Source organism: Hypomesus transpacificus, unplaced genomic scaffold (assembly GCF_021917145.1).
Source record: "Hypomesus transpacificus isolate Combined female unplaced genomic scaffold, fHypTra1 scaffold_243, whole genome shotgun sequence".
Lineage (NCBI taxonomy): Eukaryota > Metazoa > Chordata > Actinopteri > Osmeriformes > Osmeridae > Hypomesus > Hypomesus transpacificus.
In genome coordinates this window covers 1-16008 of record NW_025813774.1, presented here as the reverse complement: position 1 = coordinate 16008, position 16008 = coordinate 1, and the positions used below count along the sequence as shown (strand labels likewise).

The 16008-nt window shown below is 46.9% G+C and overlaps 1 long non-coding RNA gene across 5 annotated transcripts in view; it reads left to right on the top strand.

Moving 5' to 3' along the window:
- LOC124462750 overlaps positions 1–11876 on the top strand; it is an 83325-nt gene extending 71449 nt beyond the window's left edge. For 4 of the 5 annotated variants that reach the window (XR_006955483.1, XR_006955484.1, XR_006955482.1 and 1 more), the window contains 2 exons: positions 4892–4976; positions 5633–6370. This is a non-coding gene — a long non-coding RNA (uncharacterized LOC124462750). Of the gene's footprint in view, positions 1–4891; positions 4977–5632; positions 6371–11081; positions 11166–11408 lie in introns of those variants that run through there. The other variant, XR_006955481.1, reaches the window with a different exon arrangement.
- Positions 11877–16008: the final 4132 nt, after the last annotated feature.

Sequence of the window (16008 nt, the reverse complement as noted above, 5' to 3'; positions counted from 1 at the left end):
GTTTGTGTGTACTGTAGAACATCTGCTGTCACCGTGGGTTACAGGGGGATCTGTCACAGCAGATCTGGAGCAGACATGCAGACAGGGGTAGACTGACCCCACCCCTTCTCTCTCTCTCACACACACACACACACACACACACACACACACACACACACACACACACACACACACGCACACACACACACACACACACAAACACACAGACACACACACACACACACAGACACACACACACACACACAACATGACTCATTAATCCTTGCCTCACCAACACAGACACCACACCAGTCCTGGGGGTTATAGCAGCCAGGATCAGAGAGTTAGACAAGTTTCGGCTCCGATTTGTAAACCTTCCACAAAACAACAAAGAAATGATTTTACAGCAAACCATGTAAAGCCACCTAAATTAGAGTTTTGATTTACGTAATGGCATAATAGTAATTAATTATGAAATGGCAAGGCTAATTCAAGGCTCTTGACTGTTGGAGCACTCCCACTTGTATGCTACAACATACAAAGTGTTGTGTGAGTGTGATGAGGGTGTATTACCGTTAATGGAATCAACTGTGTTGAGTTGTGTGCATGGTTTTATGAGACAGTCAACTGACGGCCGAGGAGGAATGTGTAAACGATGTGTTCAGGGTACGTTGGAGAGCTGCAGTGGCAGTGGGAGGAAGTGTCAGTGGTTGTTGTTGCAGTTTATTCAGTGCAGCTGTGTGTGGCTGCTTCCTGTGACGTGAGCGTTGTTGTTGGAACAGGGGGGTGTAGGGTGGGGGGGGGGCCACATCAGCTTGGAGGAGGAAAAATGAAGTCGATGCAAGCAGGGGGGCAGACAGACAGACAGACAGACAGACAGACAGGCAGGCAGGTGGGCAGGCAAACAGGCAGACAGACAGACAGACAGGCATACAGACAGACAAACAGGCAGACAGACAGACAGACAGACAGACAGACAGACAGACAGACAGACAGACAGACAGACAGGCAGGCAGGCAGGCAGGCAGGCAGGCAGGCAAGCAGACAGACAGGCATACAGAAAGGCAGGCAGGCAGGCAGACAGGCAGACAGGAATACAGAGAGGCAGGCAGGCAGACTGACAGGCATACAGAGAGGCAGGCAGGCAGACACAAGGTGCAGCATACGTGGGTTGTACTGTAGGATGTGGGCTCTGAGGTGAAGCTCACAGGCCTTGTCTCTTGCGAGCGATCTAAACGTTTTTCCTGTAACCTGCTGCAGGTGGCCAGAGACCACTGTTCTTCTCCTTCACTTTGGCTTTGCCGCACACGGTTCCAGGTCATGTGACTGAGCACACATATGCAGAACCATACAGACATCTGTACAGCATAGATGCACAAACACACATACACAGCCCTATAGAAGTATGTGTAGACATATGAACACACACACACACACATAGTACTGCAGAAATGCTACCATGCATTCCATTTGCCTCATAAATCTGTCATGGAAAAGTAAATGTCTGTTTTAGTTGTTGACCACTGTGTAAGGACCAAAAAGCTACTTTGAATTAAATGTTCAAGACCTTATGACATGAGTTTTACTAAAATACTCTGTTTGCCTTTTGTTTCATTCGTAACAATCATTATAATGTTTATTTCTCGTTTGCTTAATAGTCTGCAGGCTAGAATTCATCCAACAATCCACCTTCAACCACAATTTTTTTTAAGTATTATTTTAAAGATTTAGTCAATTTACCTTTGTATATTGAGGTTGCTAAATCATCATGTCCCACAGCCATGCTGTACAAATTTGCTCCTAATGTAGTCTTTGTTGTAATTCTTTTACGTGGGGATATGCCTCGTAGGAAAATACAACATAAAAAATGCATAATGAGTGACCTCGAGCTATACTCATCCAACCATTCTCTTTTTGAGTGTGTATGTGTGGCCCTAATTTGAATACTCATGGCCATTTCTTATTTAATTTGCCTTTCTCTACCACTAATTTGTGCTCCAATAAGTAAGAACCCCCTCGGGCAGCAACCTAACAAAGCTCCAGGTTTGAAAATAAGTTCATGGATTCCTGGATGCTAAAAATGTGTGCCATAATTATCAACGTTAATTAACCTTATTACCATTCTCCAAAAGCTATGTGATTTCAACCATCCCATTAAAAACAGCTTCCCTAAATAGCATCATACCCAGTTGGTGTAAGAAATTAATCAAACAGGTAGGACAGTTGGAGCATTAAATACATTGTTTTAAGTCGTAGTAAAATAAAATGTCCGTTATTGTTAGGCTGACATTGAACAATGTCGAACTCTCTTCTCTGGAAACTCTCACAAAGATTTTGACCAGCAGATAGGAAATATCACTTCCTTGAATTCACACTTACCTAAACAGCCTTGTGGTCATTGAAACCAGTCACTAAACAGTCCAGTCCAAAACGTTTTTTTTGTAAAAATACGAGAACTCTTTCTCACACTATTGTTTGCGCCAAACGTGTGAGATCAACTTACCCAGGGAAGCCATGCAATAGGAAACCAGAGAGAGTGGTCTGCATGGACATATACTGTATGGACTGGGGATAATCTGTTTCAGGAAGACTAGTTTACAGTGACAGAAGAATCACTGGACTGAGATCAGTTATCTCACCATTCAGCCTCCAGACTCTGTCCAGAGCAGCTAACAGTGGCGCCCTTGGCAGCCCCTGTCACTGACAGACACCTCAGCAGCTTGATGGATCGACCTCGGCCACTGTCACCCAGCCAGGGAATCCAGGGACCTGTGTGGGGATGAGTTGTGTGTAATGGAATCCACCATGGCTAGTTACTATGGCTCGTCCCTGGTGGAGAGAAAGGCCCTGTCTGAACTCAGCCAGGGTTCAGAATGTCATATACAAATATAAGCATTTGTGTCGAGCAACATAAAACGAATAAATGATGTGCACGCTGAGTAAGGTGGTAGTACTATGTCTCAGTGTACAGTACAATTCGGTTGTAAAAAAGAAATAAACAAAATGAACACGTCTGTTCCGGTTTTGGAGTCCTCTGTCAACAGGGGCTTCTCCCAGGGGAGTCTGAGGAAAGCCACGGTGCTTCACACACCATAGGAAATAAATCCTGCAACTGTCATTACACACACTCCCCAGTCTACGCGCCAGTGTGTTTTTGAAATCTGGAGGTGTATTGGAGTGAACTGTTCCTCAGCGAGTCTCAATAATATTTGCTCTAACCAACTGGGTCCTCTGACTACTACAGTATATGTTATCTTACTGCAGCTCCCTAGTTCTCTGTATGTGTGTGTGTGTGTGCACATTTCAAGGCTTAGAAACTATGAAGTACCTATCAGGTATTCCTTGGAGGACTTCTCACCTTGCTGCTTCTTAGTGACAAAAGCTCTAACTTTCTTCTCCTTGTTCTAAAGGACCACCTGCTGTGATTTCCGCTGACAGCTCTGTCAGAACGCGCAATATAACCTTCTCTACAACTTGTCATGGAAAAAGAAGTTTAAGATATGCTTAAACTGGGACAATGAGCGTACCAGTGAAACATCTATGGTGTATTTCCGACATGGGTGTATATAGCAAATCAAACTGCAGAGCTGACTCCATTTTGCTGTTCCTCGGGGTGTAAAGGTGACACGTGAAGATTTTGGAAGAGTCGTTTGAACAAAGTAGACTTTCACCCCACATCCCTTTGGTTCAACCACTGCTAGGTGAAATCCAGCTTTTAGCCCAGTATTTCTGTGATGTGTTTTTGTTTTCAGCTAGCCTAACCTGAGGTCTTGTCCGATGTATTACCAAACATCAGGTTCTTACGTTTTCATTGGATCACACTGGAAAAAACCACATCTCAAAAACGCCCCCCGGAGATCCTTTACACTGAACAAGGGTGTAAAAACAGAGACGTGTTTTGGGTATGGTTGTAAGCTGTCAAGTAGACTGATGATTCAAATGTATTGGAGTCAGAACTCGTCTCTTGACCAAAAAATTGAAAAGAATTCAGCTTGGCTGCGGGGCTTATTTTGAATAACTGATCCTTAATTGTGTATACTACGTGCCTTGCATTTTCTTACCATTACCCAACCAACTGGAGATTGATGGAGCATGAAGACACAGTAACAAGCACAATCGTTTCCCCCCCTGCTCTGCCTCCTACCCCCCCCCCCCCCCCCCTTCCTTTCTTCGCCTTGTACATTTTCACTGTTAAATGGAATTATGATCAAAGCGTCGTGCCGGCGTATTGTGTGTCCCACCGTTAGTCACACATCACTGGTTTGAGTTTTGATCTCCCTCTAGCTCCGTAGCCGACTGAAAAGCAGGCTGAAGGAGGGTGGAGGGATACGCTGCGGAAATGGGGGGGGAAAGTGGCAAAGGGAGAAAAACAATGTAGTCAGATGCCGGGGATCATCTTTGTGTTCGTAGCGTAGTGCTCCTCTTGAAGCCTGGTACTTTGAGCCGCAGCCACCAGGGAGACGGGCCTCCGAGTAGGTGTCTGAGGAACAGGGGGAGGAGGGAGGGAGGGAGGGAGGGAGGGAGGGAGGGAGGGAGGGAAGAAGGAGGGTGAAAAGGGAAAGGAGAAGACTGGGGAGTGAGGAAGTGCGGTAGTTCAGGGAAAGAGAGAGAGGAAGAGGGAGATGAGGAGAAGGATGAGGAGAGAGGGAGAAGGGATAGGAAGGTAGCAAAGGGTAGCTAGCTGATGAGAGAGAGGGAGAGTGGAGAGTGAGAGAGTGAGAGAGAAGGGATGGTAAGGAAACAGAATGTCTGGCTCCACTTCCTCATGATACAAACAAGAGTGTTTCATAACCCAACAGAGTTCACCCTTAAACTAGTAGTAGTGCTCTTCCAACTCACCCTTGTAATGCACCAAGAGGTTTTTTTTTTCAGTATTCACAAAATTCATGTTCACAAAACTCTTGTGTTGCAGCTAAAGGTGTCCACACAAGGGCAAGATCCAGCTTGCTTTCCTTCTGTTATGGAACATCTTGGTACCCGCATCCACCATTAGACCTGTAAGTCCCCTACTTACAACACAGTGTCAGTTTCAATGTTGAAGCAGCTTTTTTAATGAATAGTGTTGCAATCGGCCACTAGAGATCTTTTCTTTTCTTCATGATCATGATAAGGCTCAGTTACTTGTGGCAGATCCCACACATTATTTTAGTCTAGTCACAAGTTATTCTGTCATAGGGCCTTTTACTTTTTATTAGTCATGCCTTTGATTGTTCAAGGGTACAGTAGTGTAAAGTCAGCACAGAGTCAAGGTTCCTCCCTCTATATTGAGGCTCTGAAGTATTGCATCCAAACACGGAGTGCAAACAGGTATTCTATTGAACCATTGATGCATTTAGAATCAAATTTCTATTAAAAGGTTCCACATGGAAGCATTTTCAGTTCCATAGAATGCAGCTTAACCCTAAATGGTTAATTCAGGTCCATAGTTTAATATTTGGGACCCTAACGCGTTCTAACTGACCAGTAGAGAGATCTGCAGCCTTAACCTTGAAACCAGAAAATGGTTCTAGAAGGAAAATTTCAACAACAAAAAAAAATTCTGTCTTACAAATGGTCATAGGCCATATACAGTAGCCCCAAATGTGTTGTTTTTGCTTATATTGTTTGTATTTCTTCGTGAGCCTTTATATATGGCTGTGTTTCCTCTCGACAGGCCCTGTGGTACAGCCAGAGGAGGCCAGATCCCTGGGAGCCTTAATGAGGGTGGACGGGCCTCCACTTCCATCCACCTCTTCACCTCCAGAACACACCGCTGACATTTCCTCACAGTCCCCTGGGGTTCCGGCCAAACTTCTGACTGGCAGACTGACTACCGGGGTCTTATCATGCACACAGCCAGAGCTCTTCAGGTGTGTGTGTGTGCAGTGCACATGCACACTACACACAAATGGCTCTCTTGGGTCACTGACTGCCTCAACAGTGACCCAAGGGGTCCGGGCCAAGGGGATAGAATTGGAAGTCATGCGGGCAGAAGGGGGTAGATAGCAGGGGCCAAGTAGCAGGGGCCAGGCAGGAGGGCTGAGGCCAACCTGGAGGCTGACATGCCCTCACAGCGGCCGACACGCCGGGGACCTGGGTCAGGTCTGTGAGGGAGCTGGCTGACTGGACCACCTTTAACACTCGACCACATTGATGAGGTTGTCTTGAGACGACAGTGTTTTATGTTTCAGCCTATTACCTCACCTAAGAGCATGACCTTAATCAAAAGTGAACTGCAATTTGTTTATTTGATTTTATGTATCAAATTTGTTGAAGACATGCTTTCTCTAATAAAAGCCTGGTCTACAGCAAAAGTCTGAACAGTCTGAATATGAAAAGTCAATTGGTGTAATGACTCTTTCTACACTTTCCAAGAACATACCCAAAAATAGAACCGCTTCTTTGGGGATGAGGGGTCCGTGATTTGGGGAGGGACGGGTGTGTGTGTGGAGGGGGGGGGGGGTTGATGTGTGGTCTGGAGAGAGAGAGAGGGTCGGTGGATTCTGCCCTCTGCCCCCGGGACGCCCCACTCACACCAAATTACCTGCCAGTGTTTGACATCACCTACCCCCCAGCCAGCCGTGTTGAAAGGACAAGAGCCCCCTCCCTGCTTCAAGGCTCCTGCGATCTGTCAGAAGAGCTCCCCTCCTTTCCCCCGTTTCCTCCTCTCTAAGTAGATCTTTATATATTTATATATTTCACCCGGCGGAGGAGTGGGGCATGGCGGGGCAGGACCGCGGCCTCATCTGCCAGCGCCGCGGCCGGCCCGTCTCCCTGCGGTCCTAGTTAAAGATGGCAGCACGGCTGCCGCACAAGCACGGGCCTCGCTCTCAGAGACACGGGGCCTGAAGGCTGGGGTGTCAGGGGTCTCCGACTGGGGGGCCCGGGACCCCTCCAGCTGTCCACACACATGCACACACCCACACACACACAGACACACGCCGGCACACACACGTTCACACATACACACACACCCAGGCACACAGATACACAGAGGAATGATTGCACGCTCCCCTAGAGGCTCCTGAAAAGACCTGCAGCTTCAGCAGAGTGAGAAAACAGAGGCCGTCTACAATTGGACTGCAGTTGTCAAAATAGCTCCTGGTCCAGTGGAACGGGGATGAAGTGATTCTGTGATGTTCTTCTCAAGGTCAGAGGTGCTCCACCTCACAGCTCTTTAAGGGTCGCACCATTTACGGACCTCAAAACTTCCATCTTACGGTGTGGATGGCATATCAGACGGCTGCTGGCTGCCCTCACGCTAAGCATTAGGCCCAGGCTGCGTTGGAGAGACCGTCAGAGGTGTAGGCCTGCATCTTCAAGGCAGCGGACCACATGATCACGTCGGCTGAGCCCCATACAAGCTTAACGGAAGTTTTCTAGATTTTTTTCTCCCCTGATAGCTCAATTTCATGTTCAGAAAATGCTTCAGTTGATGCACCCACAGGCCCAACGGAGCGGACTCAAATCGCTTTCTGTACGTGACAACATTTCTGCATGCCTCAGGGCTTTTAAAGACTTCAGGGCTTCCTCAGTTGTCGGAATGTGCCGGTAGTTCTATTCACTGAGAAATGTAGGGCATGAAAAATACCATCTACCATGTAAATGCTCCGACAAGTCTCCTAAGCCTATTTTCACCATGAGATGGGTCCGACTTAAAGTTATTTAGTGGCCGTGTCAGCCTATCTACTCCCACTCTGTCTAATTTAGCAGGTAGGCCCTCAGCCCTCCGCCTCAGCCCCTCCTGCTGGAGATTGAATGTGTCAGGTAGATCTGTCTCTTAAGCGGATAGAGTTCCACATTCAATTTGAGATTGACTACCTGTCACAACCTATTGATTTCCCCTCTTCGTTGGTTCATGGCAATCTAGTGGCATAAATCCCCCTTACAAATAACGCCTGCGCTCTGCTTTCTAGGGGCCGTTCACGTGCTGGTCCCTTTCATTAGGCAGGAAAAAAATACCTTTGAATGTATCTGAAGTTCCTTTTTCGCTATGATGTGAAAGGCTCTGCTGCTGGATCTCTTGTGTTCGGCTGGACGCTAATGAGCGCTAGTCGATATCAAATCCGCGTACCCTGAATTAATAGCTAGTTAGCTCTTATACACGCGCACACACAATAACTGCTGAATCATTAGCGAGCACCACTTTCATGGGAGGCCAATGCTAGGCGCCTCTTTCCCCTTTGTGAGAATGTGTCTCTTTCACACATGCAATATTCAGTAGGACATCGCTGCTGTCACTTTCCTAAAGAGTAAGAGGTGTGTGATAACTTGCGTTCGGCTCCATTAAGGTGCCACTAGGGTAAATAAAAACCAGCCCCAGAATGAGGATGTTACATTAAGCAGTAGATTAGTTACCTTGGCTTCGATGGTGAATGGTTAATCGGCTATGTTTTAAATAATCATGAACCCTTCTCGTTAGGGCGCTGAACACCTGCGAATGCAAGTGCTTTTATGAAGGGTTGGAGCATGTCCAAGTGCCAAACTGAAAACCTGCACTCAGTTCCATAGTACAGTGACTTGGACACATTCGATCTGGTGTCTTGTAGCTCTGCAGCAGAGGCTTCCAATATCAACATTTCACACTGGTTACATTACATTTACATTTATATGTAAATGTAAATGGTTATATGTGGGTTTGTGGGACTTTGTCCTTAATCTCTTTGGATGTCCTAGCTTCCCCACATTCACATTTGAAGACATGACTGTTACATAAGCCAAAGTTCTAGCCCCTGGTAGACAGGAAACGGTATGTGTACCATTTCAAAATAGGCATCCTAACAATAGCAGAGATTAAAATCATCCACGCACAGAACACACTCATTCAACTGTGATTTCAGCTGGCTGCCTGTCTGGTTCACTGTCTGGCTGTCTGGCTGTCTGACTGCCTGTTTGGCTAACTGGTTGCCTGTCCGGCTGTTTGACTCCCTGGCTGCCTATCTGTCTGTCTGTCGGTCTGTTTGTTTGTCTGCCTGTCTGTGTGTATGCCTGTCTGTCTGTCTGTCTGTCTGTCTGCATCATCCAGGCTATAATAATGCCACATAGAGCAAACCCATCAGTCTTCAAGGGAGGAGACATGATCAACAGGATCAACATTTGCCAGAGAGAGCCTTCCCGTCCAGGCCTGGGCCACACACAGCTGACCTATATACATAGCCCAGGGAGGACGCCTGTTCACTTGCTGTTACGTCTGGGGAAGGGGCATTAGCTGGATCCTGGGCTACACAAGTCCGTCCGGGTTAGCGTTTTCTCGCCCTCCCCCGTTCTCCGGCGAGCAACCCCGATATGGCTGGATCGGAGCGGTGTTGGCATATGTTTCCCTAGGAAAGGCCCGGTTGGCATTGTTCTGAACGGGTGTCAGCCCGGATTAGGGCAAGGGAGGTACGGAGGGAGGGTGGAGGAGAAAGGAGGGGTAGGAAGGAGGTGAGGGGAGGAGGGGCTGTGGGGAACCCCCTGCTGTGTGGCTCTGCTGTCATAACCTTTAATTACGCCTTCCTCTGACAGCATTGCAGATGGTCTGGACGAGCGAGGTTAAAGCAGCAGTGTCAAGCTCTCCCCCCCCCCCCCCCCCTCTTTCTCTCCCTCTCCCTCTCGCTCTCTCTCTCTCTCTCTCTCTCTCTCTCTCTCTCTCTCTCTGTCTCTGTCTCTGTATCTCACTCTCTTTTATCCCTGTCTTCCACTCTCCATCCCCCTCTCCTTCCCTCCTTACTTTCTGTCTCTCCCTCTTCTTCTTTCCCTCTTCATTGCTCCCTCTCTTTTTCCTCTTTGTCAGCTACAAGCCCTTGCACAGTAATGCTACTCCTGCCAGTAAAGGAAACCGAATAGCAGATAGGAACAGGAAACAAACTCACTCACCCTGAAGTGTTGGTAGGAAAAATACAAGAAAACACACACACTTTGAAGTGAGAGAAAAAGCGATGAAGGAAAAAATGTAATTTGACCTTTTTTGTGTTGAAGGTAGTACAACTGAAGAACCTGTTATAGCTGCGGAGATGTCGTTGTATACTGTCACACTGATCGTCAACAAACACAAACTAGCTGCCCCCACAGCTTTACAAAAGCCTGCGAAAACCATGTTTGTATATGTATGTCACAAAGTCTGGCATACTGTATGGAATACAACATAAAGATATAAAAGGAAGTGTGCAGTTTTAACACCCAAGTATGTAACAGAGACGGAGGAGAGCGAGACTCTGGAAGTCATCTGTGAGTCGCAGCTGCGTGCGTTTGTGAAAGAATGCACCGGAATGGATATTAAGTTTGTCATCTCGATGGCTTTACTGTGTATGACTACAGCATGTACGGTACCTTTACAGGGCTTTTGAAGTTGGTTTATTTTCTCTGCTTTGAACTGCAGATGGTTGGTTGATTGTGCTGTGGTGGATTGGGGCATGTGGACATGTGTTCTTGAGCTGCTGGGTCTAGGCCTCAGCACTGGCCCCTAGAGGGAAAACACAAACCTGCTCACACATATCAAACACTCAGGTTGTCAGAACTGCTGAAAATTAGTATGTATTATGAAAGCTAGAAATGTATGATTACACACCATAGGGACCTGAAATCTATAGAAATGTATCAAATACATAGTCACTAGTCATCCAGTACTGGTTAATGTATTATATAGCAACAGTACACTAAGATTTGGTTATTACGTTGCAATAGGAAACAAACTGAGTTGTTTGTCCCTTAGGATCAACTAATGCATGTCTTGATCATAATCTATCAAACACTTAATTATATTATCCTTTGTTACCCGATAGATAAGTTGATCTGTGAAAAGAATAATGACTACTGTGTCTCTCTTATGACTGGACAATTATGTTACACATTGATTATTGTGCTCCGTTTGGAGTTGTCATGTTTGTCACTTTGGAAGAAAATTTAAAATAATGGGATAAATATGTCAGTGTTTGTCTTTTTCCATGTTCAGCCTTTCTCATGGGAGCTGGTTCAGCTATAACTTCAGCAGGGATAGAACATTAATTTCTCATTACTGAAGAGACTGTGGTTTAGCGAGAGAGCATAAAGTACACAGCGTAGGAATTAGAAGCCACCAACAAACTCATTTGCATAATACCATGCACACTAAACTGTCATTCAGCAATCCATTCTAACATTCACAGGGCACGGCTAATGCACTGTCGTCAGAGGGAGGAGGAAGCGCTCTCGTAATGACCCTTCATCTACGCCATCACGTCTAGGAGCTGGTGATTTGTCTGCTCTCTCTCTCTGTCTGTAATTTATGTGTGATGTGGCTAAAAGGAATAAGCACCTGCTGTTACCTGAGAGCTGTTCATCGTAATTTTTTCCCTGTTTTCAAAGTTCATCCGTGGTCTTTCACAGACCTGGAGGGGGGGGGGGGGAGGGAGGGGTCGCTGACAGGCCTTCAGAGCAGAGAAGGAGATCGGTGTCAGCAGAGCAGCTCACGCAAGTGTCTGTCCTCTCCTCAGCTGCTGGAGATGTGCGACCTTCCCAAAGTGAAAGTGACATGAGTGGATTACAACACCTAGGATCGGAGTGGGGGAGTCGTGACATCACAGCACGCAGGAGGCACCTCACACCCCTTCAATGACAATCTGAGATGGAGACCAGCAGGCAGGCTGCGGCGTCCAGCCCAGGGGCGGACGGGGTGTTCAAGCCCATGTGTAAAAGCTGGAGAGAGGCCGAGAGCCTGCATTCCCCCAGCCTCACACAGCCAAGGTCAGGGGGGTGGGATGCAGATGAGGAATTTTGATCAAAGTGGGAGATGGTATGCTAATAGGTTCCCCCGCAATTAAACACAATTCATACATAATACATCAAGACTGGCCTCTCTGTGTGCATGTGTGTGTGTCTCTCTGTGTGTCAGCTCCTTGGGTGATCTGAGGTTATTTCACCCCATGGTATCTGGACGTTGTTGGAACACATATTCAAATCCTGACAATGGAATCCCACAATAACCCCCCAAAAATCTGTCAGTACTTTTATACAAAGCTCCATGGAAGTATAGTACCCATGGTAATTTTTCTAGACATTGTTCTAGACAGTCTCTCACCAGAGGGAATAAACAGATGTTTTCACCTGGACAGTCATCCCCCCTGGTTAACACTGTATTGTAAGTGACAGAAATATCTTCGTTAGCTATCCTATGAGCTTGCTCCGCCACCTCTTACAGCATCCCTGGTATGGTAGTTTGGGATGTGATGAAAACATAAATCTCCGAATTTTTATATTGAGGAGAACACTTTGTGCCGTGTGCTGAGCTTTTTTGTTACATGTCAACATGATGTTTTCTTTCCTTTCTCTTCTGAGGTGACATAAAAAGGTGTTTTTGACACTCGGCTCTAGCAGGAATTTACGAGGTTTACGAAGCCACCGTGACGTTTAGTGCTGCTGGTATGAAGGACGGGCCATTACGCTGGTTGGCCTGTTTAATAGCTCTGCTTCAAATTTGACCAGGATGACCCCCCCTCTGAGCCACGCTGACTTCAATAATACAGGGTTCTTTCTGCTTGCCTTGCTGAAGGCTGGAGGTGAATAGTGGAATGTATAACAACTGTAGCAATTCAAAAGGAATTTGAAACAGACCGAGATCACACTTTGGTTTTTGGGCTCTGTTTTGAACCCGCATTCCAGGTTTCTTTGGGCCATCTCACACATCGAAATCCTTTACAAAACCCAATCACAAGTGTGTTTAGATAGGCTATGAAGACAATACGCCATGCTACACTGTTGACTAATCTACTTGCGACTACGTCGTTTTAAAAGTTTGTTCTAACTGATAATGCTTTGTCTCATATGTGGTTGGGCGTCTGGGAAATCCAGAAGAGGCTACTGGGGATTTCAGAGGTAATGTGCAGAAACACAAAGGCCAATATTTATACGCATGCATACATTGCAAAACACTTGGGTTTAAAATAATATCTATATTTAGCTTGATATTTAGGTTGTCACTGCCTTGAACTCTGCAGTGTTAATGCCGGGTTAATCAATTGAAAATCCATTGTACCATCCTACCAGGACGTCAAAAGAAAACTCCCTGGGTGACTCACTCTCTTTGCTTTCAAAGGAAGTTTTACAACTGACATATTATGGATGTTTCTATTTGAGTGTTAACAGAAAAAGGTTACAGTTACAAGTCAACCAGTAGCTCTATACTCTTACTGTAAACACATTTCGTTCGTAATGAAAGCAGAAAGCTATGCTGTGGGGATTGAAACATGGCACCATGTGGGTGCTGTGTCAATGATTCACATCTGTTCTGCTCAGAGTGGATATCACACAATATGTGTCAGTAGTACTGCGATCCAGCTCTTCCTGAACAAATATAATGAAAACATGTTTTCCATGCAATTATTGAACTTGAATGCTGGTGACCGTGGGTGTCAATGAGTAGATGAATCAGCCTGACATAATAACACCTCCATGTTATTCCATGTGCATCTGTATGGTTGTTAATTGTCTAGATTGAAAGCACTAAGAAACAGGTGAAAATGTCAAATTATTGTAGTACATCAATGTATACTAATACAATATATGTAAAGTGTTGACATTTTATTTTAGGTGTACCATATTTAATTGTGTTCTACTCTACACTATTCTATTCAAACATCACTTGAAATACCAGCATCTTTGTCTTACAGTGGTACCTGACTGGTTTAAACTGGAGCTCATCCAGGCCTCCTCTCGCCCAGACTGACAGACTGACTGCAATTATGCTGATCCCTTCCTTTTTGGGGAGAGGGGAGCGAAGGGGTCTATGCCGCACCCCTTAACTCTTTTCAGAGTCTGGAATGGTTGTCATGGAAACGTGGCGTACGCCAGGCGCTGTCCCCCCCTGCCCCCCCCCCTTTAAAGGCAATTAACATGTGGTTTGATTTATTCTCTTTCTCTGAGTGTGTGGGGTTGTGGTGCCGGTGTGTGTTTGTGTGTGTGTGTGTGTGTGTGCATATGTGTGTGATGGGTTGAGCTTGGGTGTAGATTTGTGTATTTTTCCCTTTTGTGTGTGGAGAAAAGGAACAGGGTATGTGTCTGAATTGGGGTGGGAGATGGGGGAGGGGGAGGGGGGAGGGAGGAGGGAGGAGGGGAGAGGGGGGAGGGGAGAGGGGGGAGGGAGGAGGGGGATAGTATTGCCTTTTTTTTCCTTTTTTTCATTACCCAAAAATATGCATAGCAACCCTCCACTGTGTTCTAAAGAGAGGTGGCTGCCAGGATAAAATGAACAGTAAAATGAATGCCAGTTAAAAAAGGAAAAATGACTTTTTCATAGAGAAACGATCAGTGTTATTTTTCGCGAGCTTGTCACCAAAAAAAGCTCTAGATTAATCGATCCTACGCCCGCTTTTGGAAGCCGAATGCAAAATGAGAAAGCACTTCTTTTCAGTGTGCCATTTATTACTTTCATTGGGTCTTGTTTACCATAGCATTTGCATTTACATTTGTTGTTTACCAAAGGCAAATGTCAAGTTTATAACCGTTCCTCTCTCTCTCTCTCCTGGACTGAATGAAACTGAGCACGCTCGGCTTCAATAGACACATTATCCCTGGTCATTAGACGGGCTCTGAGTACTCCAGCAGTGAAAAGGGGGTCTTGATCTTACAAGGCAGGGGGGTGGGGGGGGGGTGTTGAGAAGGACAGGGGGACCAGGTGACAGCTATGCAGTCAGGCGGAAAAAAGCAAAAAAGCCGGAGCCAATTAATTCCAACCACATGTTCTCTGAGACAAAGGCTGTGGAGCACTTGACCCTCCTGAGCAGAGAAGAGTCCAGGTGCGCTTGGTGCCGAGTGCCCGCAGAGGCCAGTGCGCACTCCTTTGTGTGTGAACGCACGAGTGTGTGTGTGTGTGTGAATGTGTGTGTGTAAGAGGTGCGGGGTATTTCTCCCTTCATTTGTTTTCTCTTCTCAAAGCATGGGTGTTGTGGTGGCACCCCCCCACCTCCTCAATCCCCCCCCCACCCCATCCCCATCCCCATCCCCCACTCATCCGCAGCTGTGGTGTGACCAGACCTCCCCGAGGAGGGGCGGGCGGGCACGGACGTTAGTTCGACTTTGTGCGTGCTCGCGGAAGGTTCAGGTGGAAGGGTTTTCCTCACAACACCGCGTCCCCCCCCCCTCCTCCCTTCTGTAAACCCCCCACACACCTGCACAAAGTGCGTCTGTCTGACCACAGAAACGCCCCACCCCCTGGAACATTGCTGCCATGCTGGACACGGTTACGACACCGTCACCAAGGATCCAAGCACCCTTTCTGGGCTGCTGGGCCCCGTGGTAAAGACCTCGTGATCGGGACTGGGAGGACGGACAGCGTCGCTGTCCTGCTCACCACCGCCGCTCCTCAAACCTCTCATGAGGCCGTGCGTCAGAGGGGATGATGTGTGATCACTTGCTCCTTGCGGGCCGTGGGGGGTTTTACGATGCAGAGTCTCAATGGAGGGTTGTTAATTCAGGGGGCGAAGCAGATGAATGGACCTGCGCTACCCTTGTTTACTCCTATAAACTCTGACCGTAACACGCACCATGAATTTGGAGACATTTGCATTGATGTGGAGGGATCAATTGGTGAAGGTTTTACTGGATTTGGGAATGTGAACTTCTTGTTCCTGTCACGTGACAGGAGTAGTAACGGAGATTGGGAGGACCAGCAACAAATGAGGGATTGTCGAAACGAATGCTGTTTCAGGAGCTTGGCCAAGTCGTTTGTTTAATGTCATTCACCAGACAGCTCTGTCAACACCTTCATGGTCTTTATTCCTGTACTGTCCCCTGGTACTGAACCTCCTCAATACCACATACACAGAAACAGCAGCAGAGACTGCTGCCTCCCAGTGTGCAAACCACTCACTGTACTTAGAATGAGGAGAGGGGAAAGTATGTGGATGAAGCAGTGTGTGGAAGAAGGAGGATGAGGGTGGAGTTGAGGGACAGTTGGGATGAGGGAGAGGGATGGGGAGGGGAGAAACAGGACCGGGTGGGAGAGAGGGTCGCCTCATCCCGCACTCATCCACGCCTCAGCGCTCAACCGCTTTCCCCACTTGTTTCATCTGATGGAGTCTGGCCACATCATCCCCAATG